At 35.2% G+C, this 27,850-nt stretch overlaps 1 long non-coding RNA gene across 1 annotated transcript; it reads right to left on the reverse strand.

Annotated features, from left to right (window-relative positions):
- Positions 1–2,681: 2,681 nt before the first annotated feature.
- LOC117979787 (uncharacterized) lies at positions 2,682–26,266 on the reverse strand. The gene is made up of 3 exons (XR_004670761.3): positions 25,456–26,266; positions 25,095–25,166; positions 2,682–3,439 (listed from the first exon to the last, which is right to left on the reverse strand). It is a non-coding gene; the product is annotated as an uncharacterized LOC117979787 (long non-coding RNA).
- Between the last annotated feature and the right edge of the window lie 1,584 nt (positions 26,267–27,850).

Here is a 27,850-nt window from a genome sequence, read left to right on the forward strand (position 1 = left end):
TGTCTGCAGCCGAAACCTGAAGCTAGAACACAACTTTTGAACTGATAGGTCCTTCACCAGAGAAGAAAAGAATAAGAAGACATTCACATCAGCAATATATGTCCTAGTACACAGTATGAATTGCAATATGAAACCCTATATGTTTTCACGATCTTAGAACTGATTACCTGTGAAAAGCCTGTTACTTTAAAACTTTAAATTTGGAAACTAGATCACTTGTTTCTTAAGGAGAAGATGCTAAAGATTTACAGGGAGAGAGGACCAGCTGCTTTTGACCTCTAGAAATGATCTCTAATAATGCCAGGGCAACGATTCTACAAATAGGTTTAAATTTTAATATAGCTGTATTATCAGGCCTAGATATTCTTTGGTGGATGCCTCTGTTGGCAGTTACTCACATTGCCTTTATCAGTGAACGCTGTCATATTTGTGTGTTATAATCACTGCCTTGACAGAATCAGATAAGCACCTATGAAGTCTTTTAAAAGAAATTTACTTCCTCTATCTACAAACTGTCAGCACCTTTGCTTTTAAACACTCTCACTTTGCACAATATAGGTTATTAGTTTGAAGATTTGGATTAATGGGATGTTAAAAAATGTGGGGTTAGAGAACTAGATGCCAGTAACTAAAGTGAAAAAAAAGGAACCATTTTTTCTGTACAAGGGGGAGCTGTCACCGGCTTGTCATAGGAGTTAATAAATGAATATGTTCCTAGAGATTGTCTTCCCATTTAAAATGTTGACCCAGCAAAATTCCTAATTTTATGTATTAATGACAACTGATACCAACAATTAAGGAAGACGATGTTAATTATTTGACCAGCTACTTGGCTTATGTGCTGTATGAACAAAATACCTTTCAGGAACTCCGGATTGACTTTCTGCTTTGTAAACATTAGCTCCTGTTTACTTGTTAGCCTTTAAGACATAAACATAGCTGTACCACACTATATAAAGAAGCTTCCCACTTAGGAAACCCAAGGTAATATCATCTAGCATTTTGGCATTCTCACGAAGAATTAGTGCCTAGGGGAGGCAAAACAGAACATTAGTGAGGATTAATAGAATTTTTGAGTAGGCCTTCTTTTTTCTCTTCTCTCTGTCTCAGTTTTTATGTATTAACCTTCAAATTATTTTAGGATGCTTTTTTTCGGTGCTGAATTATTAAAAGTGGTATATTTTTCAATATCTAGCTAGTAGATTGTTTCTGATGGTTTTACATTTTTTCCCAAAAGGCACATCTTATTTAAATTTCTACATTTTAATATTTTTGTGGTTCATGTTGCAAGCAGATAACAGATGATAGAACTCTAATTTTGTATTTTCAATAGGCACATTGATTTAGTAGCTTTGCTAACCACGTCAGAGGGCTCTGAAACCATTCTCAAACATTTTTGGAGTTGATAAGAGATAAATTAAGAAACATAAAGATTTCTGTCGCTCACAAACTATATGATGTTTTGTGAGTCACTTAGTCTCTGGGCTTCCATGTCTGCATCTAAAAATCTATGAGCTTGAACCAAATGATTTTGCCAGTTGTTTCCACATTGGAGTCATGTTAAACACTGTTGATGGACAGGAAATTTAAGGTCCTAGCTCTTGTGGTTTGACTGCAAGTCCAAAATTGAAACAGAAAGAAAGATGGGCTTGGGAATGAAGCACTTGGTAAGACATAAGAATTTGCCTAAAGGGCATCAAGTATAAAATAAATCCTGTAAACCACAGTCTCCAATGGAGTTTTATCTCCAACAATATGTCTATTTTTAAAACTGCAATCTGTAGCCTCAAGCACTCCAATTCACTAAGAATGCACACAAAGCGGCCATAAAATGGATTGAATAAACACGCTTCCAGAATCTTTCTCTTTTTTTTCTGAGATGGAGTCTTGCTGTGTCACCCGGGTACAGTGGCACGATCTCAACTCACTGCAACCTTCATATTGGCCAGGCTGATCTCAAACTCCTGATCTCGTGATCTGCCTGCCTCGGCCTCCCAAAGTGCTGGCATTACAGACGTGAGCCGCTGCACCTGGCCTCTGGAAACATTTTTAAGGATTAGGTAGGATGAAATAATTGTCATAACCTGTACTTTTATTACAATAAAAAATATTTATTTTTTGCTTGTTAATATGGTCAGATTCTGAAGGTACTTTCTTTGGTTGCAAATTGCTTAGAAAACCAGCAATCTTACAAAATAATAATTAAGAAAGTCTATCTAAATATGTCATAGATTACCCTTAGTTAACAGTTCTATCAGTTTCATCACTATTTTCTCTAACACTAATAACCTTAGTGAAATCTTTTTTCCTAATTTAGTTCAACCAAGTCACCCAATGCAACTGTCTGATTCCCAAGTCTTTCAGTTAGCTGCAGAACTAAAGTTCTTGGTTAAGTCAGAACTATTATACACATAAGTTGTCATAAATAACAATTCGTTGAGAAAGATGTGGGTCATAAACATAAAGAATATAATATCAGAGACAGTTTTGAACATATGTTGCTTCATTTCTGTTCAAATAGTCTGGATAGCCTGTTAAGATGCTCCAACTTCCTGTAATAGAGAGTGAAATGAACATTTTTCTTAAAAATGTGTCCCTCTTGGTTATTTAATGTAGCAGAACAATAGCACAATAAAATACCAGCAGAATATCTGATAATTTTTTATTGAGGAAACAGGGAAGTTAGGATGAAATGTAGTACTCTTCAAGTTAACAGGAAAATACACTTACAGCTTTCAGGCCCACCTAAAGATCCTCTACCATTTATCAAAAAATCTCTTCAATTTTCAAAAGCCCTCTAAAGAACCCCTGGGACTATAAACAAAGGCCATATTGTTTCCTTTGCTGACGCTTGTTAAGTGGCTCATGAATAATACTAAATGCATCCTCTCCATAAATCTCCTTGATGTAGGACTACTGTTATCCAGCCACAAACTTCACTGACATCCATCATAAAGTCGGAGATGGGAGATTTGCAACATGCATCCAAATAACTGCTTCCATTGTCCCATCGATGTGATTCTCTTGAACACTTGAAGTCAGAAGAAAGAGAAATTCTAGCACTTTTATTTATTTTTATTTTTTTAATGGAGTATGTTGAAAACACTTTTAATATTCTTTGGGCTGATCTTTCAGAACAATAATTTAAGGTTATGAATTACTGGAACTTATATTTACAATAACATTTCATACAGAGTAACTGGAAAAAACTGGGTGTTGTGTAGACTTATTTCAGAGGTTCTGGGCTTTTAGTTTCTTAGCCTTCTTCTTTTTCTTTTTTTGTTAAGAGGAAACCACATATAATGTCTTCAGGTGCCAATGTATGTTGGCAACAGCTTGGACATGTTACTTCTAATGAACAATCTATTTTGATGCTCTATTTGTGGCAAAAAGAAGAAATGGATGGCAAATAGGACCTGGTGTAACTCAGTGACATTTCCTGTAAAGAGAAAAGGGAAGTTAAAGGAGAAATTATACATTTAGAGTCCCTCTGTGATTAGCCAAATTTAGAGGCATTTTCAGTGTCACTTGAAGAAAGCATTACATGTCTTTTTTTTCTTTGAAGTATATTTACCACTTAAAACTGTACAATGTCAACAGGGAAAGGATTTATTTAACATCTCACAATGGACTTTCAAAATAAGCAACATAGGACACTTTCATAGGTCAAAGGAGTAAAAGGCCATATAAAATGGTCTTCATTCACTGTCCTGTGATTTAGATCTACTAGGAGAATATTTTAATACCTACAGTAATAATTCAGTTGCATCATTGTTCTTACCAGGAACTGTGGTTAAAGTTAAATTTGCTTTTCAGTTTGTTAATGCTTGCATAGAGAATGTGATTTAATGAATGCCCCAGTCTTAGTACCTCTTTGGAGAGAATATAAATCAAGCTACGGCTATTTATTTAGACAGGTGCATATCAGGCTCTAGTTATAAATATGAATATAAATTTTGTTTAATTCTTCTAGTAGTAGGACAATATAGCTTGTCTGCTTGTGAATGTACTATAGGCCAACTATAATATTTCGGAGTAAAACAAAGAGGAGTTCAAAATGTAGCATGTTCTTATAGTAACTTAAAACGACAAGGTATTTGCTAGTATAGATAAAAAATATTGTATTAACTGAGGGTTACTTTGTTGCTGGTGTCTTTAGATGTGGAGTTCAGAGGGTTGAGTGGAATTATTTAAGAGCACATTTGAAAATGGGAACACTATTTTTATTACATTTATGTAATTAGACAACTTATGAATGCTAAAATCTAATAGTGTTTATTTGAATAAATGGTTGTGTAGAGGAAAGTTCTTAATTCAACAGAAAATAATCCTCCAGCATTTTTTTCTCATATTGACCATGGGCACTTTAGTAGTAATTCGAATTACAAAACTTTAGGCTTACACGAATCTATATAAGAAAAATATGTTTTAGAAGATTGAACACTCTTGTGTTCAGTCAAACATCAAATACTTTATAGAATCATAAATAAAATAAATATAATTATGCCCTTCAGCCCACTCCCCTTCCCCCAGAAAAATTTTGTTCAGGGGAAGTTTTCTAAGCTTATGGTCATAGGCAATGGAGGTCATATTTTGCATCATTGGCCAAGTATGTCAAACTTGACATGCAATGTCAGCTGCATTCCAAAAGAAAAGAATATTCTGTTGATACAGCTGTAACAGGATATGCTTGTCTTTGTACAGAGGCAATTATTTCTTTATCGAAAATAACCAAACTGGGAGGGATAATCTTCTCCAACAAAGTTGAGGTATATCCAGCATATATTTAAATATTAATAAGACAAAAATGAATTATTTGCTTACTGTATTTTAAACAATATTTTGTACGAATGCATGTACATCCATGAGTATATGTATGTGTGTGTCTATCTTCATTATAACCTCTAGTAAGTTATTTGCCTGGATATGGTAATGATGTCATTAGAGCTCTATGATAGGACAGTGTTAATTTTCCACTACTAGTAGATGATAATTGACACAGAAAGTTTTCCTTGCCCTACAGCAGGAGATTGCAATTTTTTTTTCTGTCAATGTCCAGATAGTAAATAGTAGGCTTTGAGGCTTTGAGGGCCTGTTGAAACTCTAACTCTATTGTTGCAGCACAAAGGCAGTGACAGACAGTACATAAAAGAATGAACAGGACTCTGTTCCAATAAAACTTTACTTATGGACACTATAACTTAAATTTCATAAAACCTCCACATGTCACAGAATATTATTCTTCTTTCAATTTTTTTCAGTCATTTGAAAATGTAAAACTATTCTTAGCTTATGGGACTTACAAAACAGGTGGATTTGACCAGTGGGTCATAGTTTGCCAAACTCTGTCTTAAAATAATGTTTGGACAGATATTTATTCCATAATTTGGCTCATCAGGTATATTCGTTTTGGTGTACTATTCTGTTTCTCTTAAAGAATCAGATGAGGACATGTCTGGAAATGTGTACACACATTATATAATTTCACATATATCCCTTCGAGTCTTATTTTTTTTTTTGAAAGGTCAATAATAAGATTAGCTCAGCTTTCCTTTTTAGTCTTATTGAGGCAGATTAGTTTACTGAGATACTGATTTGTGTTTTCTCTCATTGCAGTGGGTACTCACCTGCCCATATCCCTTCATCTAAAGAAGACAGCCAACATTTCAACATTGTAGCTTATTTTGACACAAAGTTATTGATATCATCAGGCAACATTTTTCCTAATGAGATATTTGTGTTTGATTGTCTGGTAAAAGGGGACTCTAGGGTTAGAAAGAGTAGAAATGGACTCATCAGATTGATCTCAAGGAAGATGCTGAGGAATTCCCAAACTTGGAGCAGATCAGGCAAGGAAAATTTGTCAGGACATTCAGGCACTTTGACCAAGGATTGCTAGAGGCTGGAAGTGGCACTCTGGCCTTCACCCTCTGTAGTCTGGTAGTTACTCAGGTAAACCACTGCAGGTTGTCTGAGTTAGCCCAGACAAGAGTGCTCAAATCTGGGTAGCAGAAAGAGCAATGTTGTGATGGTCACCACTGTGTACTTGAGCGCAGGATCCCCTCACTGGTTCTTGAGAGCACCAAGATGAGCCCCATTTTATAATTCTGGCAAGATTCTAAAAAGGAAGTAAGTTCCTTTCAAGTATAGTCATTACTTAATTTTCTTCCGTCCATGCACTGGAGAATATTTAACTGATTTAGAGAATGAAAAGTTATATTTGTTTGATTCAAATTGCATAGACAATTTTATAACAGCTACTAAGGGTTTACATGATATAATTATTATATGTTAAATAGATAAATATGTACTGTATTTAGAGGGTTTTTTTTGTAATAGTTACTTTTTTTTCTTCAGAAGAGTTGGTTTGTCAAAGTGGTTAAGAGTATGGGGTTGGAAGGTGGATATATCTATTCCTTACCAGTTCTGTGGCCTTAGGAAAGTTACTCAGCTTCATTAAGCCTCAGTTTTCTCCATTGGAAAATGAATATAGGTTTACTTCCTCATAGAGTTTTATGAATATTTAATCAGATAGTGAAGTTTAAAAGTTTAGTACAGTATTAACATAAAATAATACTCAGTAAATGTAAGTATTATGAATACAAATGTTGTTACTTTTTTATTATTTAGCACTGCATTTGAAAAATAGTTAATGAGCATAATTAAACACAGTATTATATTTGACCACCATTCTCCACACCATCTTCGTTTGCAGATAAACCCACTTATAATAATAATAACCATTTTTTACTGATTAATTCTTGTATCCTAAATTATATAACTATATTTTATTGATTTATTAATTTTATAGAATATATGTTGACTTCATATTAAAATAATAATTTAGTTCATTTAAACCACTCTTCCACCTCACCTCTTCTCTTCCTGATTTTGATGTAGATATGCATAAAACTACTGTTCTTTTTTCTATTTGTTACTTTTGTAACCTTAAGTACTTCTGTTACATTTTATTTCTTGTTCAATCAATTTTAGACACTATCTCTTACTCTTCACTTTGTGAACTCTTACAAAGAGTTCCTCATCTGTTCTACAGCTGTCATTTAATCTTTTGTTCTGTTTTTATTGTTTTACCTATCAGTCTAGACCCTCAAAAGTACAAAATATTTGATTCCTACTCCCCACCCTTACATATTTCAGGAACATGAGCTTCATTTGTGGTTTAAAAAGGCAATTGACTCAAGATGAATTTCTGATCCTATATCCATAGAACAAAGGATGTACAAATAATTATACACACTCACACATACATATAAGAGACAAATATATAAAAGTAAAATCTGTTGTGTCTTAAAAAGAGCATCACGCAATTAAAGACTTTTTAAAAGAATTTGAAATTTTTATTTATTTTACAACATTATTAATAATAATTGCTTATGGTGGATGCTCTGAATTTAATTTTACTTTTTGTTTACCAGAACTTTTACAGTACAGCTTCTCAGTCTTGAGTTTTAATTTTTATTCATCTATTTATTGTCTGGAATGGCATCTCTGTGTTCTCTTAGGAAAAATAGATGTGTGTATCTTAAAATCTAGCATACTTAAATCTAACAAATTTCTGTTTTAAATAAGAAAACTAACTTACTGTTTTAAATAAGACAAATTGAAATATACTGACAAATATATGGATAGATACATAAAATTCCCAACCCCTTTTAACTAAAGGCATGGTAGACACTACTTTACTGTCTTGTGGCACTTACTGTTTAAGTATATTTATATTGAAGAATAATGTAAGTACAGAAAAATACACAAATTATGAGCACATAACTAGATAAGTTTTCACAAACATTTTGTATTTTACTATTTAAAAATGGAATTATACAGTACTTATTCTTTTGTGTTTGTTTTCTTTTAACTTAATAGCCTATTTTTGAGATTATTCCATGCTGTTATGGTAGCTGTAGTTCATTTATTCTTGTTACTGTGTGACATTCCATTGTATGAATGAAATGTATTATCATTTATGTAACCATTTTATTGTTAATGAACATGAGCTGTTTACAGTTACACACAATGCTACTTTGAATATTCTTGAACACCTTTGATGCCCATATGCAAATATTTCTGTTGTATAATATACTAAAGAGTACAATTTCTGTGTCATAGGATATATGTGTGTTCAGCTCTAATAAATGCTGCCTAGTCATTTTACCAATTTATATTCCCATTAGCAGTGTATAGGAGTTGCAGTTCTTCCACATTTGATCCATACTTGGTATTGACAGTCTTTTTAATTTTAACTATTTAGGTAGGTATGTGGTGGCATCTCACTGATTTTTGTGTAAAGTGAGCTTTATATTTTTATTTTTCTATTAGAGCAATCTTTTTTTCTACCCAGATATTCTTTCTTTCTTAAGAATATTCTAATCTGAAGAATATAGATCTTTTCTCTATTTTTAAGTTTTACTTATTGCTTGTTTTTTCTCCTTCTTTTCCTCTTCTTCCTCCTTCTTGTTACTTAGAAAGTGGGTATACACTTATTCTTTTACATAAAATGTATACTTAGAAGAATCTTTCTCAATCTATAAATGTTCATCAGAATCCCTTGTGAAAAAATTTGAAAATGTAGTTATCAAGGTACCATTCCGTTCTCAGTAAGTCAGAATTTTCAGGGATTTGCAGTCAGGTATGTGTACATTTTTTTTAAGTTACACACTTGATTATACATCATTGTTTTTAAACTTACTTAGTACTTTTAATGTGTAGGGTGAAGTATTTGTGTAGCTCAGAAAAGTTTTCTTTTATTACATTATAAATTATTTTGCTTGTTTCCATATTTTTTTCACTCTGGAATACCAATAATTTTAGAGTTTGTCCTCCATTCTCTGCAAAATTCATGTCTTCTTCCTCAGTTTTCTAATCTCTGTACTTTTTCTTTGTTTTAGCGATGTTAGTGTACTAAATTCTCTACCTTTTAACATGAAAATGATGATCCAAATAGGATTATTTTCTTCTTATGAAAAGATAGTTAAAAATTCCCAATACATAATCAATATCAAATTATACCTGAGATTTGTTATGTCACTGTAGCTGCCACATAATAATCCTATATTTGGATGAGACTCTATGAATGAAACCTGTAGTATCTGAAACTTTTTTTACATGAATGATTAAAGGTGTTGTGATGATGTCTTATTTCTTAACTTGAGCTAATGTGTACAGAAGTAACTGGGGAGACTTAAGGGCAGGACTTCCAAGGGGTTAAACTTTATAGAGAGTTTTGAAGCCCCTTTAGAAGGAATTCATCCTGTGGGAAGAAAGGGATCAAGCACACAATGGATTAGTGATTCCCTGACACAGAAGGCAGTGAAAAAATGAAGCTATTTAGTTTGTAACATCTTTCTTTATTGACAATCCCAAATAGTTTCTTCATTTGTTTTCTTCTGTTCCAAAATGCACACCATTCACCACTAAGGCATATGAGCCAGAACTATAACAAATGGAGGCTGTAACTGAAAAGTCAAGATTTTGAGAGCAAAAATCGCAAAACTGAAAGGATTCAGAACAGTGAAGTTCAAAAGGTGGAGAGTGATACATACCACTTTGGAATGTAACACATCAGTGTTTTAGAACAAGGAAGGTTACAGAATATATAATGTGGCCTTGCCAAATGCATGACTTATTAGCAGCTTCTATGCATGTAGGAAGCAGTGCTTAAGGCTCCCAGTGGTGACAATCAGTGCCCATACTATAGCTATTTTAGCTTTTGCAGAAACAGAACTCTTGGCAATACATATTAGCAGTATTGAAGTAGACTTTGGTGAGCATCACCAACTTCTGGAGCAGCTTTGTTACCTTCAGCATCCTTGGCAACAGATTATGAAACAGCATTCAAGTTTAAGCAAGAATGGATCACAAAGCCAGCTGGCACCTAGCAGATACCCCTTGGAGAACTCCACAAATAAGTCAATAGAGATTTTTAGGGGAGCTGAGAAATTCATTAAAAGATAGAACGCAAAGTCAGAGCTATAGATTACAGAGCTGTAAACATTTATTAAATGTAAAAAATTAAATGTTAAATGTGTATCATTTTTTAATTTAATAAATTAAATTACTATTTACATTTTTATTATTAAAATTTTATTAGTGTAATCTATATATTTGTAACCCCTGGCTGGTAGAGCCTCAAGAAACACAAATCATACTTTGTAAAGACCCCATTTCTTTGTATTTAGAATTGAGCTTACCTAATGTAAGCAGAAGATGTCATATTTGCAACACTTCTATTTTAAGTTTTTTTCACTATTTTAAAAATGTATCTGTACTCCGTTTGGGGGTCTCTCTACTTCTGTGGACTAGGTCAATCTGCATACATATGAAGTTGTGTGTGACAACTACAGTAGAATCAAGTTGCATAACCACACAGACCATTGGCTATTTCATTAACATGGTTCAAACGTTTAAGATTAGATGATGCAGAACATTTACCAAAGACTGTTCCCTATTTCATATGATGCCATTACATCAAAAATATCACATAAATCCAGATTGAGTTTTTATTTCATCATGAAACACAGCAAACTTTCAGAAATAAAGTAATGGTTTACTATAAGTGAAAACTTACTAGCTGTGGCTGATACACAGAACTATTTAACCACTGACTTTTTTAATGTAAAAGAATCTTTGTGTATTGTATTTTTTATATGTGGTGGTTTAAAATGGAGTAAGGACATTAAAGATGAAATAAAGCACAAACATGAAATTCATGAGACTTTCTAGGAAAATAGTCATCAATAATTAACATGTCAATTTTCCAGAAATAAACACAGTGCTAACCACATCTTATGAAAACAACCAAAAATTTCCACAGTTCAGACTTCAGAGCATAATTCTGTATATGCCAGAGAAAGACAGGTAAATGCTCCAGGAAACCTGGGGACTGGTGGTCCATCAAGGTTTTTTCTGGTTTTGATGAAAATTAGTGTGATATGATGCACAGATGAAAGAGCAAATGGGTTTTCTTGATGAAAGCAGTGAATTCTGAAATTATGCACAGCAGGTACATATGGGGAAGATACTGCACAGATTTCAAAAGATATCTCACATAGTTTTAATGCTGAAACATTTACTTTATCCTTTCACCTCATAGCCTCTGTGGGTGAGCATATTTGTCTAAATAAGGAGATCTTCTTTTATAGGGAAGGGTAAATGATAAAAAGACAATCATAAATCATTTTATGATTTATGAATCTTCTTTTATTGATTCATTAAACAAATATTTATTGAGTCCCTACTATGTGCTGGGCACTGTGTCACAGAAGATTCTGGTGTTTTTTACTTGACTGAAATATAATTGTGTAATCAGTCATTTATAGGCAATATTGTGAAGCAAGCAAATTTTCTATAGATCTTGCTGGGCCCTCTTGAGATTCTGCCTCTTCCGTTTCCAGACTTATCATTCATTGATTCTTCCTGCTAGCATGTTGCTCTCTATCACAGTTTTTTTTAAGTATCAGCTTATAAAGGCTTAAGTGGTCTGAATTCAGTGCTAATGTAAAGCAAGGAGAGAAGTGTAGTTTGAACATGTGTGCTTGTGTGTGTGTGTCTAGAAAGGCATTTTAAAGGGAGAATTATACTTGGAGGCCTGCAAATCACACTATATTGACACCATCTTATTACCTCCAAAATCAAAACTGTGGACTGAAATTCTTAGGGGCAAAAATCTCTTATAGTTCTTTGAACTCTTCATGGATGATTTTAAAGAAATGTTTTCTACCATGGGTTAGAAATGTTATTCATTCATTCACTCAGTGTTTGAGTACTGGCTCTATGTTGTTCTAGGGATTTGGGGTACAGGAATGAACAAACTAGCCAAAAAAAAAATCCCTGCCCTCCTGGAGCATACATTTTAGTGACTGTAAGGTAACAATAAGAATAAACATCATAAACAACTAAATTCTACAATCTGTAAGAATAGGTGATAACTTACAAGAGAAAAAAAATACAGCAGCCCAGCAAAAGGGAATTTGGAAGTGTTGAAAAGTAGGGAAATTGTAATTTTAAGTAGGATGGCCAGGGCAGACCTCATTGAAAAGGTGACATTTGAGCAAATACTTGAGGGAGGTGAAGATAACTAGCTGCTTGACTATTTGGGAAAGAAGAGTATTCTCAGCAGAGGCAAAGTCTGTGCAATGTGACTGTTTGGCATGCTCCAGTAAGAGCAAAGAGGCTGATAGAACTGGAGCACAGTAAGCAAGGGAAAAGAAGTAGGTGACAGGTCAGAGGGACCATGTTTTGTGAGACCTTGTAAGACTTTGTAAAAATTTCAGCTTTACTTCAATTGAAATGGAGAGTCATTTCTGGGCTTTGAGCAAAGGAAGGTCGTGATCTGATATGGCTGCTGTGTGGTGTGTGGAGATGGCAGGAGTGAAAGCAAAGAGACCTGTGTGAAGACAAATTCAGTAACAGAAGAGAATGTAGTTTCTTTGTTTTGTTCACTTTAAATGAATAATTCTAATTCTCTCAAAAGAATCTTTCATCTCAACTAGGCTCCACAGGCAGAAAATTTTTACTTATTTGTAAATAATTGTACTGGCATAAACTTGATAAATCTCGGTCTTGAAGACAGTGTAGCTTCCATCTCAGGGGAAAGGATGAACAAGGAAGGGCAATTCAGGTTATAAACACTGCCTGCATTGGACTCTGTTCGAGTTCTCACCTTAGAAACACTGCAAAATGTCCTCACTCATAGGTGGGAATTGAACAATGAGAACACTTGGACACAGGAAGGGGAACATCACACACCGGGGCCTGTCATAGGGTGGAGGGAGGGGGGAGGGATAGCATTAGGAGATATATCTAATGCTAAATGACGAGTTAATGGGTGCAGCACACCAACATGGCACATGTATACATATGTAACAAACTTGCACGTTGTGCACATGTACCCTAGAACTTAAAGTATAATAAAAAAAAAAAAAAGAAAAGAAACACTGCAGAATCTGCAACAACACAGTAATGATAAATCCTGGGACCCAAACCAAACCAATTAAATCAGAATCTTGTGATTGATGCTTAGCTGCTAGTACATTTTAGAAGCTCAGTGAGTGATTCTAATGTGTAGTGATGGATGCAAGGCAACAGGCTACCCTTTTTCTTTTAAATTTATTTTAGGTTCAGGGGTACATGTGAGGATTTTTGTTGCAGAGGTAATAAACTCATGTCACAGGGATTTGTTGTACAGATTATTTCATCACTCAAGTATTAAACCCAGTACCCAATAGTTATCTTTTCTGCTCCTCTCCCTCCTCCCACTCTCCACCCTTCAATACATGCCAGTGTCTGTTGTTTCCTTCTCGGTGTTCGTAAGTTCTCATCATTTAGCTCCCACCTATAATGAGAATGTATGGTATTTGGTTTTCTGTTCCTGCATTAGTTTGCTAAGGATAATAGTCTCCAGTTCTATCCATGCTCCCACGAAAGACATAATCTCATTCTTTTTAATGGCTGCATAGTATTTCATGGACTATATGTGCCATATTTTCTTTATCTGATCTGTCATTGATGGGCATTTAGGTTGATTACATGTTTTTGCTATTGTGAATAATGCTCCGATAAATGTTCATGTGTATGTTTCTTTGTGGTAGAATAATTTATATTCCTCTGGGTATATACCCAGTAATGTGATTGCTGGGTTGAATGGTAGTTCTGCTTTTAGCTCTTTGAGGAATTGCCATACTGCTTTCCACAATGGTTGAACTAATTTACACTCCCACCAACAGTGTATAGGTAGTGTTCCCTTTTCTCTGCAACCTCTCCACATCTGCTATTTTTTGACTTTTTTTTTTTTTTTTTTTTGAGGCTGAGTCTTGCTCTACTGCCCAGGCTGGAGTGCGGTGGCATGATCTCCATTTACTCCAACATCCACCTCCCAGGTTCAAGCAATTCTACTGCCTCATCCTCTCGAGTAGCTGGGATTACAGGCGCCCACCACCAGGCCTGGCTAATTTTTGTATTTTCAGTAGAGACAGAGTTTCACCATGTTGGCCAGGCTGGTCTCAAACTCCTGACCTCAAGTGGTCCACCCCCCTGGGTCTCCCAAAGTGCTGGTATTACAGGCATGAGCCACTGGGCCTGGCCATTTTTTTCTTTTTAATAGCCATTCTGACTAGTATAAGATGGTATCTCATTGTGGTTTTGACTTGCATGTCTCTAATGATCAATGATATTGAGCTTTTCTTCATATGCTTGTTGTTTGCATATATTTATTTAAAGTTTTATTTATTTGTTTGCATATATTTGTTTAAAGTTTCTGTTCATGCCCTTTGCACACTTTTTAACAGGGTTGTTTGTTTTCCTTTTATAAATTTGTTTAAGTTTGTTATAGATGCTGGATATTAGACCTTTGACAGATTCATAGTTTGCAAATATTTTCTTTCATTTTGTAGATTATCTGTTTAGTCTGTTGATAATTCTTTCTCTCTTTCTTTCATCTTTCTTTTTTTGGAATCTTGCTCTGTTGCCCAGGCTGGAGTGCAATGGCGCAATCTCAGCTCACTGTAACCTCTGCCTCCCGGGTTCAAGTGATTCTCCTGCCTCAGCCTCCCAAGCAGCTGGGATTGCAGGCATGTGCCCCCACACCTGGATAATTTTTGTATTTTTAGAAGAGACGGGGTTTCACCATGTTGGCCAGGCTGGTCTTAAACTCCTGACCTCAGATGATCCACCTACCTCAGCCTCCCAAGATAGCTTCTTTTGCTGTGCAGAAACTCAAGTTTAATTAGATCTCATTTGTCAATTTTTGCCACTGTTGTGATTGCTTTTGGTATCTTTGTCATGAAATCTTTGCCCATTCCAGTGTCTGGTATGATATGGCCTAGGTTGTCTTCCAGGGCTTTTATAGATTTGGGTATTATATTTAAGTATTTAATCTATTTTGAGTTGATTTTTGTGTATTGCATAAGGAAGGGGTTCAGCTTCAATCTTCTGCATATGGCTAGCACTTATCACAGCATCATTTATTGAATAGGGAGCTTGTTTTTGTCAGCTTTGTCAAAGGTTAGGTGGTCATAGGTGCGTGACCTTATTTCTGGGCACTGTATTCTGTTCCATTTGTTTATGTGCCTATTTTTGTACAAGTACCATGCTGTTTTGGGTACTGTAACCCTATAGTTTGAAGTCAGGTAACATGATGCCTCTAGCTTTGTTCTTTTTGTTTAGGGTTGCCTTGGCTATTCAGGCTCTTTTTTGATTCCATAGAATTTTAAAATAGCTTTTTTTCTAGTTCTGTGAAAAATGTGATTGTAGTTTGATAACAGTAACATTGAATTTGTAAATTGCTTTGTAAGGTATGGTCATTTTAATGATATTGATTCTTCCTATCCATGAGCATGGGATGTTTTTCCTGTTGTTTATGTCTTTGATTTTTTTGAGCAGTGTTTTGTAATTCTACTTGTAGAGCTATTTTACCTCCATTGGTTAGCTGTATTCCTAGGTATTTCATTCTTTTTGTGGCAATTGTGAATGAGTGTTTGTTCCTGATTTGGCTCTTGGCTTGGCTGTTGTTGGTGTTTAGAAATGCTAACGATTTTTGTACTTTGATTTTGTATCCTGAAACTTTGCTAAACTTGTTTATCAGCTGAAGGAGTTTTGAGCAAGGCTGGGGTTTTCTAGATACAGAATCATGTCTTCTGCAAACACAGATAGTTTGACTTCTTCTCTTCCTATTTGGATGCCCTTTATTTCTTTCTCTTGCCTAATTGCTCTGGCTAGGGCTTCCAATACCATGTTGAATAGGAGTGGTGAGAGAGGGCATCCTCATCTTGTTCTGGTTTTTTAGGGAAAAGCAGCTATTCCCCATTCAGGATAATGTTGGCTGTGGGTTTATCATAGACAGCTCTTATTATTTTGAGGTATTTTCCTTCAATACCTAGTTTATTGAGAGTTTTTAACGTGAAGTGGTGTTGAATTTTAAGGAAAGTATTTTCTGCATCTATTGAGATAATCACGTGGTTTTTATCTTTAGTTCTGTTTATGTAATAAATCACATTTATTGATTTGCATATTTTGAACCAACCTTGCATCCCAGGGATGAAGTCTACTTGATCATGGTGGATTAGCTTTTTGATGTGCTCCTGGATTGGGTTCACAAAAGAATTTTGTTGAAGATTTTTGCATCCATGTTCATCAAGGATATTGGCCTGAAGAGTGTGTGTGTGTGTGTGTGTTTGTGCCTGTGTGTGTGCATGTGCCAGATTTGGGTATCAGGATAATGCTGGCCTCATAGAATGAGTTGGGGAGGTGTCCCTCCTCCTCAATTTTTTGGAATAGTTTTAGTAGGAATGGTACCACTCTTCTTTGTACATCTAGCAGCATTCAGCTGTGAATACATCAGATCCTGGGCTTTTTCGATTGGCATGCTATTTGTTACTGATTCAATTTTGGTGCTTGTTATTGGTCTGTTTGGGGAATCAATTTCTTCCTAGTTCAGGGTCGGGAGGATGAATGTGTCAAAAAAGTATCCATCTCTTCTAGGTTTTCTAGTTTGTGTGCATAGAAGTGTTCATAGTAATTTCTGTTGGTTATTTTTATTTCTGTGGGGTCAGTGGTAACATTTCCTCCATCATTTCTAATTGTGTCTATTTGGATCTTCTCTCTTTTCTTCTTTATTAGTCTACAAGCTACATTTTTGAAGCTCTAGGAATCTGTTTTCTACATATGATTTCCAGGACTACCCAAGACATTTCCATTTATTTATTAACCAAATGGGAAGACTAAGAGAACAGTATGACCATGGCTAATGTATTTTAAATAAATGGCAGAAGTTGCACACTTCACTTCTTTGTATAGTCACTGATGAGAAATAAACTTTTTGTCCATAACTAGTAACAGAGGGACTGGGAAATAAGTTGAGCAGGATATCAATGTGGAGACTATGTGTTTTATGGGAAGGGAAGGGCAAACACAAGTGTTTGCCATATTTTCTCAATATTGGAAAGGGGAAGATAAATTTGGGGATGACTTGGTAATAGACCAGTTTTGTTTTTTATTTTTTTTTGGTCAGGGCAAAACTATAATTCAGCCACTTATAGTTGAATACTGAAGTCTGAAAAAGCTTAGAAGTGGAAGAACTTGAATTATGAAAGGTTTTACTTTCTCATGTGCCCTGTGTCAAAGTCACATTTGAAGGGAACTGAGTTTGCTATGAACATAAGGATAACATCATAAGATTTGCCTCAATTGTTTGTTTCCATAGCTTCTCTCCTGACACTGACACAGAAAACCTGGGGTATGAGACGGAATAAGGAAGGCATCTGTATTAGTCTGTTCTCACGCTGCTGATAAAAACATACCCAAGACTGGGAAATTTACAAAAGAAAGAAATTTAATGGACTTGCAGTTCCACGTGGCTGGGGAGGTCTCACAATCATGGTGGAAGGCAAGGAGGAGCAAGTCAAGTCTTACATGGATGGCAGCAGGCAAAAAGAGAGAGAGAGTTTGTGCAGGAAAACTCCCATTTTTAAAACCATCAGATCTTATAAGACTCATTCACTACCATGAAAACAGCGCAGGAAAGACTTGCCCCATAATTCAATTACTTCCCACCAGGTTCCTTCCACAACATGGGGAACCCAAGATGATATTTGGGTGGCATCACAAGCTATTGTCCCATTATGGTGATAACTTGGCTTCTGAAGTGATAACTTGGCTTCTTAACTACATAGCCCAGTCAGCTGCCATTTTTCTGGACTAGAGAACCACCATTGTAGACGTTCTGAAATGTTGTGAGTTGAAAATAGAGCATCAGGGTCTGAATCTGCTCTCTGGATTGTCTATTACAAACAGTAATTGTTATTCAAGAGGGCTGGAAATTTCATGCATGATCATTGGGTGACCTGGAAATCAGTGGTATCAAGAGAATTGGATGCTGGCACAGGGAAATGCCATGCTGAATGAATAATGGCATGCTCTAAGTTTGTCCTGCACATACCAAGCACAAAGTAACACTCTGTAGAAATGAGTGAAGGAGGAGAGAAAGAGAAAAATAAATTTTCATCTTAAGATAGTTAACTGGAGATGCCACCATATGAAAAAGCCCACTCATATCAGCTCAGGCTTATTATATAGTTAAGAGCAAACAAATCCCAAAATCCAAAATTCACAGCTGCTTCTTTTGAACCTATCATTATAACAATTATTCTCTTAATCAGAGAGATTAATTAACTTTTACAGGGTCACAAAGATTCATATCCAAGTCTGGCAACTTCATCAGATTTTGGCTTTTAATCTTGCCTGATTGGTTTTAACTTTTTTTTAAATCTAACTTTCCACAGGTTTCTAAGGTCTCTTTCCACCAGACAGTAAGTTATTTGACTGTAAGAACTCTGAGCATTACTGCTCAAAGGTCTTTCCATATAATCTGCTCAAAGAATGTTTATTAAATAACTGCATGCAAATGAAAGATATAAAGAAGTTCCATTCATCTACATACTAACCAGAATATATACTTTTTAAAAACTCTCACTGTTTTACAGACTAGCATATCAAATTGTGGGAACTTCTAAGAACTATTTCCCCCAGGGGTGGTCAGGTTATCTCTCTTGGGTTCTTTGCTTGAGCAAGTATTTTCCCATTGATTCAGAACCCTCTAAAAGTGACATATCTTCAGCTGGGTGAAAAATTGGCTTGATTAGAACTAAAGGGGTGCAATTCTCTTAATGTAACCATGTGTAACATCTGCTATCATTTATTTTTCTTATTAAATTGTAACAGGTGAGCCAGGCTGGCAGCTTGGTGATAGTATTACTGCAAACAGGCAGGGCATTTCCCAGTCTAAATGCCAAACTACATACAGTGTAAAAGTTAAGTTAGGCTTTAGGATATTTAATGGATATTATGGTAGCCTATGACACCAATCATCTCAAGTAAGAGTGATACATAGCTGTGGTGTTTTGGAATATTTTCTGAAATTCAAGTAATAGACTTTTATGGGAAGCTGTTCTAGTCTCAAATGGAATAAGAGTATATTAAAAGGGAAGAGTAGATAATGAGGGGAGAAGAAGGGCTTTGTCTATTCTTTTTTCACTGATATAGCTTTAACAGCATAGTGCTTAGAACACAATAGGTGCCCAATAAATATCTACTGTCTTAATATCCAAATCATAGGTGGATCCCTTCTGTTTCCATGGAAGGGTCTCAGAAGGTGAAGGTAGAAATGGGCAGCAAGGTTATCGGCAGTTTAGCTTGGGACCTGGAATTTAATCAGGCCCAGGGCATACTATCTATCTGAAATTAATGTCCTCTTTTAACACATACCCTCTTCTAATCCCAGTGACACCTATCCATCCTTCTAGGTCCCACATTTCTTCTGGTGCCCTGCCTAATTTCTTCAACAGAATGAAACTTTTTTCTTTCTTAGTTCCTTCAGGAGTTATGCTCTGTGGGGAACATAGCATTTAGCACCTTTTATTCTTGGCTTCATTTTCTTTTAGCCTCATTTCTCCAGCTTGAGGCAATGTCCGTACTCATTAAACTTGTTTCTTCATTTGGGGGAAGGAGACTATATGTAACAGAATAATGAAAATACCAGGGGTTTTAAAACTCAATAATATTGTTCTAATAAAAAAAGACGGACTAATCTATCATGTAAAAGAAATTTCTCAGAGAAAAGAGACTATAGTTTCAAGAAGAAAATGTTGGGAAAGAAAACATTATCTTATATCCGATATTCAGTGTTCTGACAGAGAAAACCAGTGAGGGGAAGATAAGAAGAAAGAGGGAGAAACCTGAAGAGGAAACAGAAGGAAAGGGGAGGGGGAGAAGGTAAAGCTGCTGTGGTATTTTTGGAATAAGGAGGGAAGCTGCTCTAATAACACATAAATTTTGTAAAATTTTCTTATTTTAAGTAGTAGAGCAAAGAGGCTTGTGAATTTTATTAAGACAGTTGATATGTTTTTAAAGGAGAAACAATATCATCTTGTAACAGCAGAGCATTTCAATAATTTTATCTTCTAGTCTCTTTGAAAGTGAAAAGGAAATCACCTTTTACTCACAAATCTAGCTGGATAGCATGTTTATTTTAAAATAACCTTTGGCATTCTGTTTATATCAAAATTCATTTGCAAATTTGGAGCAATACAATATGATTTCTTGAAGATACAAAGATAAAACGTTAAATGACGCTTACCAAGTCCCAGTGCTTCTGGATTAGGTGAGGCCTTTCTCATTGACATGCTTACTCTACATTTAACACCTTTTGTTGCTACATAACAGGATGAGGGAGTATTCAATCAGAAAGTTATTAGTCGTATTTAGATGTATTTGAATGTAAAATTATTAGTTAACAGCCATATATGTAAAGCCAGTTTTCTATAGCAAAGCTTTCATCTAATTTCAGAGATAAAGTACTTTGTACAAAAAACCGAACAACTCAGGTTCTCACTCATAAGTAGGAGTTGAACAATGAGAACACATGGACACAGGGAGGGGAACATCACACAGCAGGGCTGTAGGGGAGGTAGGGGGAAAGGGGAGGGAGAGCGTTAGGGCAAATACCTAATGCATGTGGGGCTTAAAACCTAGATGACAGATGGACAGGTGCAGCAAACCACTATGGCATATATATACCTATGTAACAATGTAACAAACTAGTACGTTTAGCACCTGTATCCCAGAACTTAAAGTAAAATTAGAAAAAAAAACTGGAGAGAAAAAATGAAATAAAATACTGCATTAAAAAAAAATAGGGCATCTGAGAAGCGTGTCCATTAGAATAGTTTTAGTTTCTTAGTGATGTTATGCTGAACCCCTGACAAAAGTGTTAATATTTGATGCCAATATTTTTTTCACTGACACACTAAATATACCTATTCTGTAATAATATTAAACTAGATCTTGTATTTGGCTATTTAAAAAAGTATAACAAATATATCAAGCTTTGCATATATCTGGGCTAGTGATTTGTAAGTATTTTCATTTGTGCATCCTTTCCATTATAAACATTTAAGTATACATTACCAAAATATCTATTTTTAAAAAATTAAAAACATATATTTTATATGTAATATACCATATATTTATGAAGCACAAACTAACAGAATTGACTTGAACAGTTGCTAAGTTGCATATATTCTGCCTTGGAAACCACTGATCTGAAGAGTATGTCATAGTCCTAAAAGTAAATATATGTAAGCAACAAAAGATACAGCTCAGTAACTATAGTGAAAAAAAAGGGGGTGGGTTTCTCAGCAATATCAATGAAGAAAACACTAAATACTTTAATGAGGAATTAAAGTAAATGGCAGAAACAGCTCCAGATGAATGGAAATATAACAGTGGTGTAATCATTAACGTTTCATGAGACCGAGAAGTAGTATCAAGATTTCTTGTAGTGCCTCATCAAAATGATAACCTATTGATATGGTGGTGTCTGTTTACCCCATACATCTGATTATATGGGGTGTATGAACATATGTGTTCATGTATGTTTGCATAATTGTAGAGTAAATAAAAGGCCATTATATAATGAATTTTTAAAGTTCACCTAAGGTGAAATTTTAATTCAAAAAGAGTGGCCAAATTCTCATAGCAAAGAATGATTCTTTTCCAATACAATGAGAAGCACAATGAGTTAAGGCCTGCCAGTTTCATTTTGCCTTTGTGAATTTCTAGTGCTTTATGCTGTATCACCACACCATAATTTAAGTACAGTCTCAGCTGAGAATTTCCTCATTTATTTTTCAAAAGTAATGCTGTAAAAACACTTTCAGGAACGTTATAAATCACATATTACTATACTAAGATACTTGACTAAATCCAGAGGCATTCTTGCTTTTCAAGTAAATATGAATTCTTTCTTGTTTCAGTATGTACCCAGAATTAGTACAATAAATTATTTTTGCATTTTGTCACTGAAAACACACACACACACTCTCTCTGTCTGTCACACACACACACACACAAATATTTCCATATGAGTATTGTATTAGAAATTGATTATAACTAATTACTTAGGCACTTTAAAAGGAGATTTTTTTTTAAAAAAAAAGAATGTCATATGAATTTGTTTCAAGCCATTAAAGTTCACACTGTCAATACAGTGCCAAGTGGGAAATTGAGGCCCAACAGCAGATGTAAGTGACTATTTGGATATCTCACATTTAATTATCTTCAGGGGTAGCACATTATTGCTCCTGAGAAGAGAGTTCTGAAGCAGGTCAATCCCCAGCAGGCACCTGGGCATTATGGGGGTACCCGAGTGTCACTCCATCACTGAAAAATGTCCTAGGAATATCTGAACACCAGGGGAGAGAGATTTTTTAATGTGACTTAAAAAATATTCCTCTTCTTAAGCTTCCTGATCCTCCTATATCATCATCCCAATGACATGACCAGTTGTCATTTTACTTTCTGTCTACGTAACCTCATGCACAGCTAGGAAATAATGATTTAGGACTTGAAATTCAAAACATAATGGTGTTCCTTTTTTTTCATTTCTCATTTTACTCAACACCCCTGCAGAGTTGATGCAAGTACTGAGCTGCCTTTGAAGTCAGCTTGCATCATCTTTGATGGAGTATAAAGCAATAGGAGATACTGACTGCAGTTTTGAGCATCTCAATTCTCATCTCAGATGATGCCGATACATTTGTCATTAAATACGTGGCATGAGTAAATTCTTGGGAAAATTGCCAAGCAGTTAAAATTGGCAGGTATAGTGTACATATTTCCACCATAAAAGAATAGAAAAGAAAAATATTAACCTGTTTTTAAAGCAATTTAGCCTATATTTCACTTAGGCTATTCTTATTTGTGAGTAATTTTGTAGTGTATTCTTGTTACATGGGATCCTTTTTCCTAATACTTTGGATGCTTTGTGAAAGGTTACATTAAACAGATATATATGGTTTCTAAAAACATTTGACACCTTGAAGAATGATATTCTTTGTTTATATAACAGCAATATAAATTAGTGTGTTTGTTCGTTTTCTGTTGCTATAACAGAATATCACAGACTGAATAGTTTAAAAATCACAGGTTCATTTTTCTGGTGGCTGGAAAGTCTTAGATCATGCTTCAGGCCTCTGGCAAGGAGTATCCCACCGTGGAAAACATCACATGATGAGTGAGCAAGCAAGAAAGAAAATGGCGGACAAAATCCTTTTATTAAGAACCCACTCCAGCAACAATAGCACTAATTAATGTATGAGGGTGGAGTCCACATGACCTAATCACCTTTTAAAGGGCCCACCCCTTAGTACCACTAAAATGGCAATTAAATTTCAACATGAGCTTTGGCAGGGACATTCACACCATAGCAATCAGTATGTGTGGATGAACTCCAGTAGAGTTGGCTTTTTAATATATTTTGCTCTTAACAATAATGATATGGCCCCTACTAAATAGGAGCATGATTGGAGGTGAAAGAATAAATGAAACTAATTTGATTGTAAAATTCTGTCTTCATTCACTGATAGGCATTACTGCTGATTACCAATCTCTTGACCTTATCTTCTGTGAGGCCCATGGGAAAACTGCACTTTTCTGCCACATTGATGTTGGGTTTTAACCATGTGGAAAGTTTGGGCCAATGAAATTTGAGCATAAGGGCTATGTGAAGCCTTTAATTACGTGAACTCTCTTCTTGTTCTTCTTCTGCAGAGGTGACCATGGAAGCATGTGTGTTGAAAGAGGAAAGCAAGCTGGAATGCAGCGTGAACACATGGAGTACAGCTGCTATAAAGAGTGACTGAGGAGACTGCAGTAGACTTGCCTGATCGAAAATTTAACTTTTTTTGTGTTAAATCATTGAGATTTTAGGGTTGCTTATTACCACGGCACAACCTAGCCTATCATGACTGGTGTGTGTATGTGTATATATATATGTGTGTGTGTGTGTATAATGTGTATGTGTGTGTATATATAATATAGGAGCTTTTAAAGGAAAATAAATTTAGTAATTAAAATAGGACAAAATGAAAGATACCAAATAACTGTTTGTGCAATATCACACAACATTTTTGTGATTTGCATTGATCTCAGTAGAATATATCATAGAATATGTAGAATATATCATACTCAGTAGAGTATATATATATGATATATATGATGTATATATATCATAATACATCACTTACTCAGCTCTGCAGTAACTGTCTCTAAGCCTTCTCTAAATGCTCACATTCTGCTGTTATTAGGATAATCACATTAATTTCTATTGCCTTATACCCCTCTAAAATTAGTCTTCAATATCACATTTTCATAACTATTTAGAATAAATGTTAATGGTTGGGGAAAGGAATGTCAAAGGAGAGATGTTCTTTTGAGATAAGCACTTTAAAAATCACAGAAGTTTATTGGGTTCATTTTTCATAGGAGTTTTAAAGAACATAGTTCATTTTAGAGAATGTCTAGTTGCTCTGGATGGCTGTATCATAAGGTCACAAGGAGAGGAGAATTGTGACAAAAAATGTACATGGATAATTCTTTCCTGTGTTGCCTTACATCTATATATCACAACAAGAGATTACAGTCCATTAAGTTCTACAACATTTTCATTAAAAATACAATCTGAATCCTAAGAGGAAAATACTAGCTACCAGAAACATAAGATTCTCAGAGAGCTTAGTGTGCTGCATGTTAAGTTGCAGACAGACATGCTAGTTTTCTTTGAATCAGTATCTTAAATCTATCCCCTTATTTTTCCATCTAATTTTCAGCAGGTCACTCTCAAGTCAAAATTTAATTTTATGTGGTTGAAGTTGCAGAGCCAAAATGAAATTGCATGCTGTAGGGGGAAAAAATTTAGCCTACTTTTAATAGCCCCTTTGAAAGATACTTTGAAGACATGACTTACTCTCATAGTATGTTGACTATCTGAAGAATGAATTATTATATCCTTGTCAAATTTTAAATATCACGCTGTTAAAAATATTAGTCACACAGGGGGCTGCTTGACAGTAATGTCACAGAAAAGCTCTGGTCTATATGAACAGGCAGAGTCTGAAACTTAATACCATGGTTCCATGGAGCTCTGTCTTCCATGGGCAACCGCTGAGGGGTGGGGATGGGGGTGGGAAACTGCTTCAAGTTTCCTTGGAACATTGGCAGGACTCTGCCAACTGCATTCTACTTACTGTTCCAGCCAGCTGAGGGAGACTTGTGTCTTTCTCCGGCCGTCCTCTCCCAGGAGAGCTTTAGAGGAGAGTCTAAAAGAAATAAAAAAGCTATCATTTCAAGTGAGGAAGATTTAAAAAAAAAAATACATCCAAGAAATGTGAGTTGAGATCTAGACTAGAGGTTGTAAAGAAAATGATCCAAAGAATTTCTTTTAAAAGGCAGGGCATTTTTTTTTTTAAGCCTGAAAAATAAGATTAGAAACTGGCTTGGATGAGCCCAACTGTGATTAAAAAAATAAACCTTTTATAGTTAAGTCAAGATTTTTTTTCCTCTTTTTGTTCTTTGACTTTTCCTTGCAGGGAAAGGGGCAATCTTTACCTAATCAGAGCGAAGCAAGAATCACTGAGGCAGCGGAAGCATCCTGTAGGTGAAGGTCAGGCCAATTTTCACCCAAGTAATGCTGTTTTATCAGTCATCGAACAAAGATTGGGGCCTTCCTTTTCTTGATCCTTTTGTGCTTTCCCCTATTACTTTAACAGATCTGAACAAACCGGGGATTCTTCATCCAAAAGTTCCATTTAGCTGCATTTATTTCGAATCCTCCAAATTTCACATCTCAATGTTACAGCAACTTAAGAATGATACAAAACCTACACGTTTTTAGGCAGGAAGACAAAGTTAACTAAAAACAGAATTAACACAGGACACAGTGGTTGTTTTCATGGGAACTTGGCCATTTATTTAGTGCTGAATCTCATGTCAGCCCTATTAATCCTGACACTTTTTAGTTTCAAGGGTTTCTATTTTCTGTATGTCTACAAAACATGAACACTGTTGATGAAACATTGAGTTACAAATTGGATGATGTTACACTTGGCAACTTGGATAAGAGTCAGGCTGAGAAGCCAAGACTATAAAACAAATACTCACCCTAGTGATGTGTGGTATCCAAAATAAACGTATTATGCAGTTGCCTCCGAATAACTGCTCCAATGCTGTAATATTCTAGGTCACATTATGTCAGGTCCATTTATTCTCATGTATACATTTGGTGTTTTCGAAATGGGAGATATCAACATGAAAAAATGGGGAAAATGTCATTTTATAAAGATGAAGTTAAGAATTAGTTTAATAATTTCAAAAAATCATCTTATTTTAAAGCATAGCATTTTGATTTATAAGCTGCAGCATGGAAACTCTTCATAGTCCTGACAGCTTTGACTCAATTTTCCTATATCTGAATAACTATAAACTATATTTGCTTGTTTACCCTTGTCCTGTCTTCTACCTTTCTCTTCTTTATTGATCTTTTCTTACATCTTTACTTGCCAATTATTTCTGTCTCCTTTTTTCCACCCTTCCTTCCCCAGAGCCCAGATTAGAAGTTGGCTGCCTTTAGATGGAGGGATTCATTTGGATATTATTTTCCTCTTTAAGGGGCTTGGATTTTTTATGTTACAAATTGCATAGCTTTGTGGCCATACAGAAAATGTTACTTTTGAGATTATTGTAATGAATCTGTAAATACTAGTGATTTGATTTATTCAGAGATAAGTAGATTAGGGACTCTACCTTTTTTATTGCTGAAAATGTGCCCAAATTGACCTATTTTCTGTTACTAAAATACAGAAGGGAAGACACTGTATCATTCAATCATTTTAATGCTTTGAACCATGGAAAAAAATATAAAAGGCTACCCCTGCTCCCCATTTGTCTTTTCATTTTGATTAATAAATACGTGATATTCTAACATACTGAGGAAGAAAGTGGAGTGAAGATAGGACATGCACACAGCTGTAGACAGGAGAAAACTATACTGCCCTTGCTTAGGAGCTTTATATAATCCATCAACCAGCTCTGCAAATCCTTGCCACGGAGCATCTCTCAGCACGACATTTTCCTGTTCATTGGACCAGCAACCCTCACTAAGGTCCAAAACACCTAATACTCTGTTATCCATCAAAGCCTCCTTACTGGTCTCCCTGCCTTCATACTCTCCCCTCACCACTTCATACACCTGAAAGGGAGTGAAGTCTGAACTACCATCCTTAAATTCATCGTTGGACACTCCGAAGACCAGAATTTCATATTTACTTACTGAACTGTCAGGGTTGGAAGAACTAGCAGAACTAGCTGAAGGATTATAGAACCATCAACAGCAAGAACAGTATCTTCTTTCTCTTGTCCACAGCTGTGTAAATGGTTTATCCTTTCCTTGTTTTCATTCTTCAGACCCTTGTGGCACTGCACATTCATCCTGCTGAAGTGAAACAATGAATTGGGGTGGGAGTTGGTTGGGGTTGTTTGGGATGTGGGGAAAGGCCAAAGAGTAGTGCAAATAAAAGCAGTAAAGGAGTAGAGCAAAGAGGTTTACCATATAAGAAAAAAAAATTCTGTTAAAGTTTTTTTTTTTCTGGGAATGATAAGCACTGAGAAGATCAACATTCATATTTAATTATAAGCACGTCATATTGGTCACAAAAGACTCAGAATTATTTGGCAGTATTTTATTAATAAGTCATTCATATTACTCTCTATCTTGAAAGAAAAATAATTTAAAATATAATGAGTTTTTCCTTTATTTTGGAATATACTTTCTACCGTTCATTTTAAATCAGTGAACTTTCACTCCAAGTTTGCTTCCCATTCTCCAGAGTGCCATTAATCTTCAAATGGAGCAATTTCAAACCACAATTTTATTATTATTATTAAAAGAATTCAGTAACTTCCAATTTTATTACAAATAGGACTAAAATGAAAATGCTTACTTGGT

This window comes from Pan paniscus, chromosome 2 (genome assembly GCF_029289425.2).
Source record: "Pan paniscus chromosome 2, NHGRI_mPanPan1-v2.0_pri, whole genome shotgun sequence".
Lineage (NCBI taxonomy): Eukaryota > Metazoa > Chordata > Mammalia > Primates > Hominidae > Pan > Pan paniscus.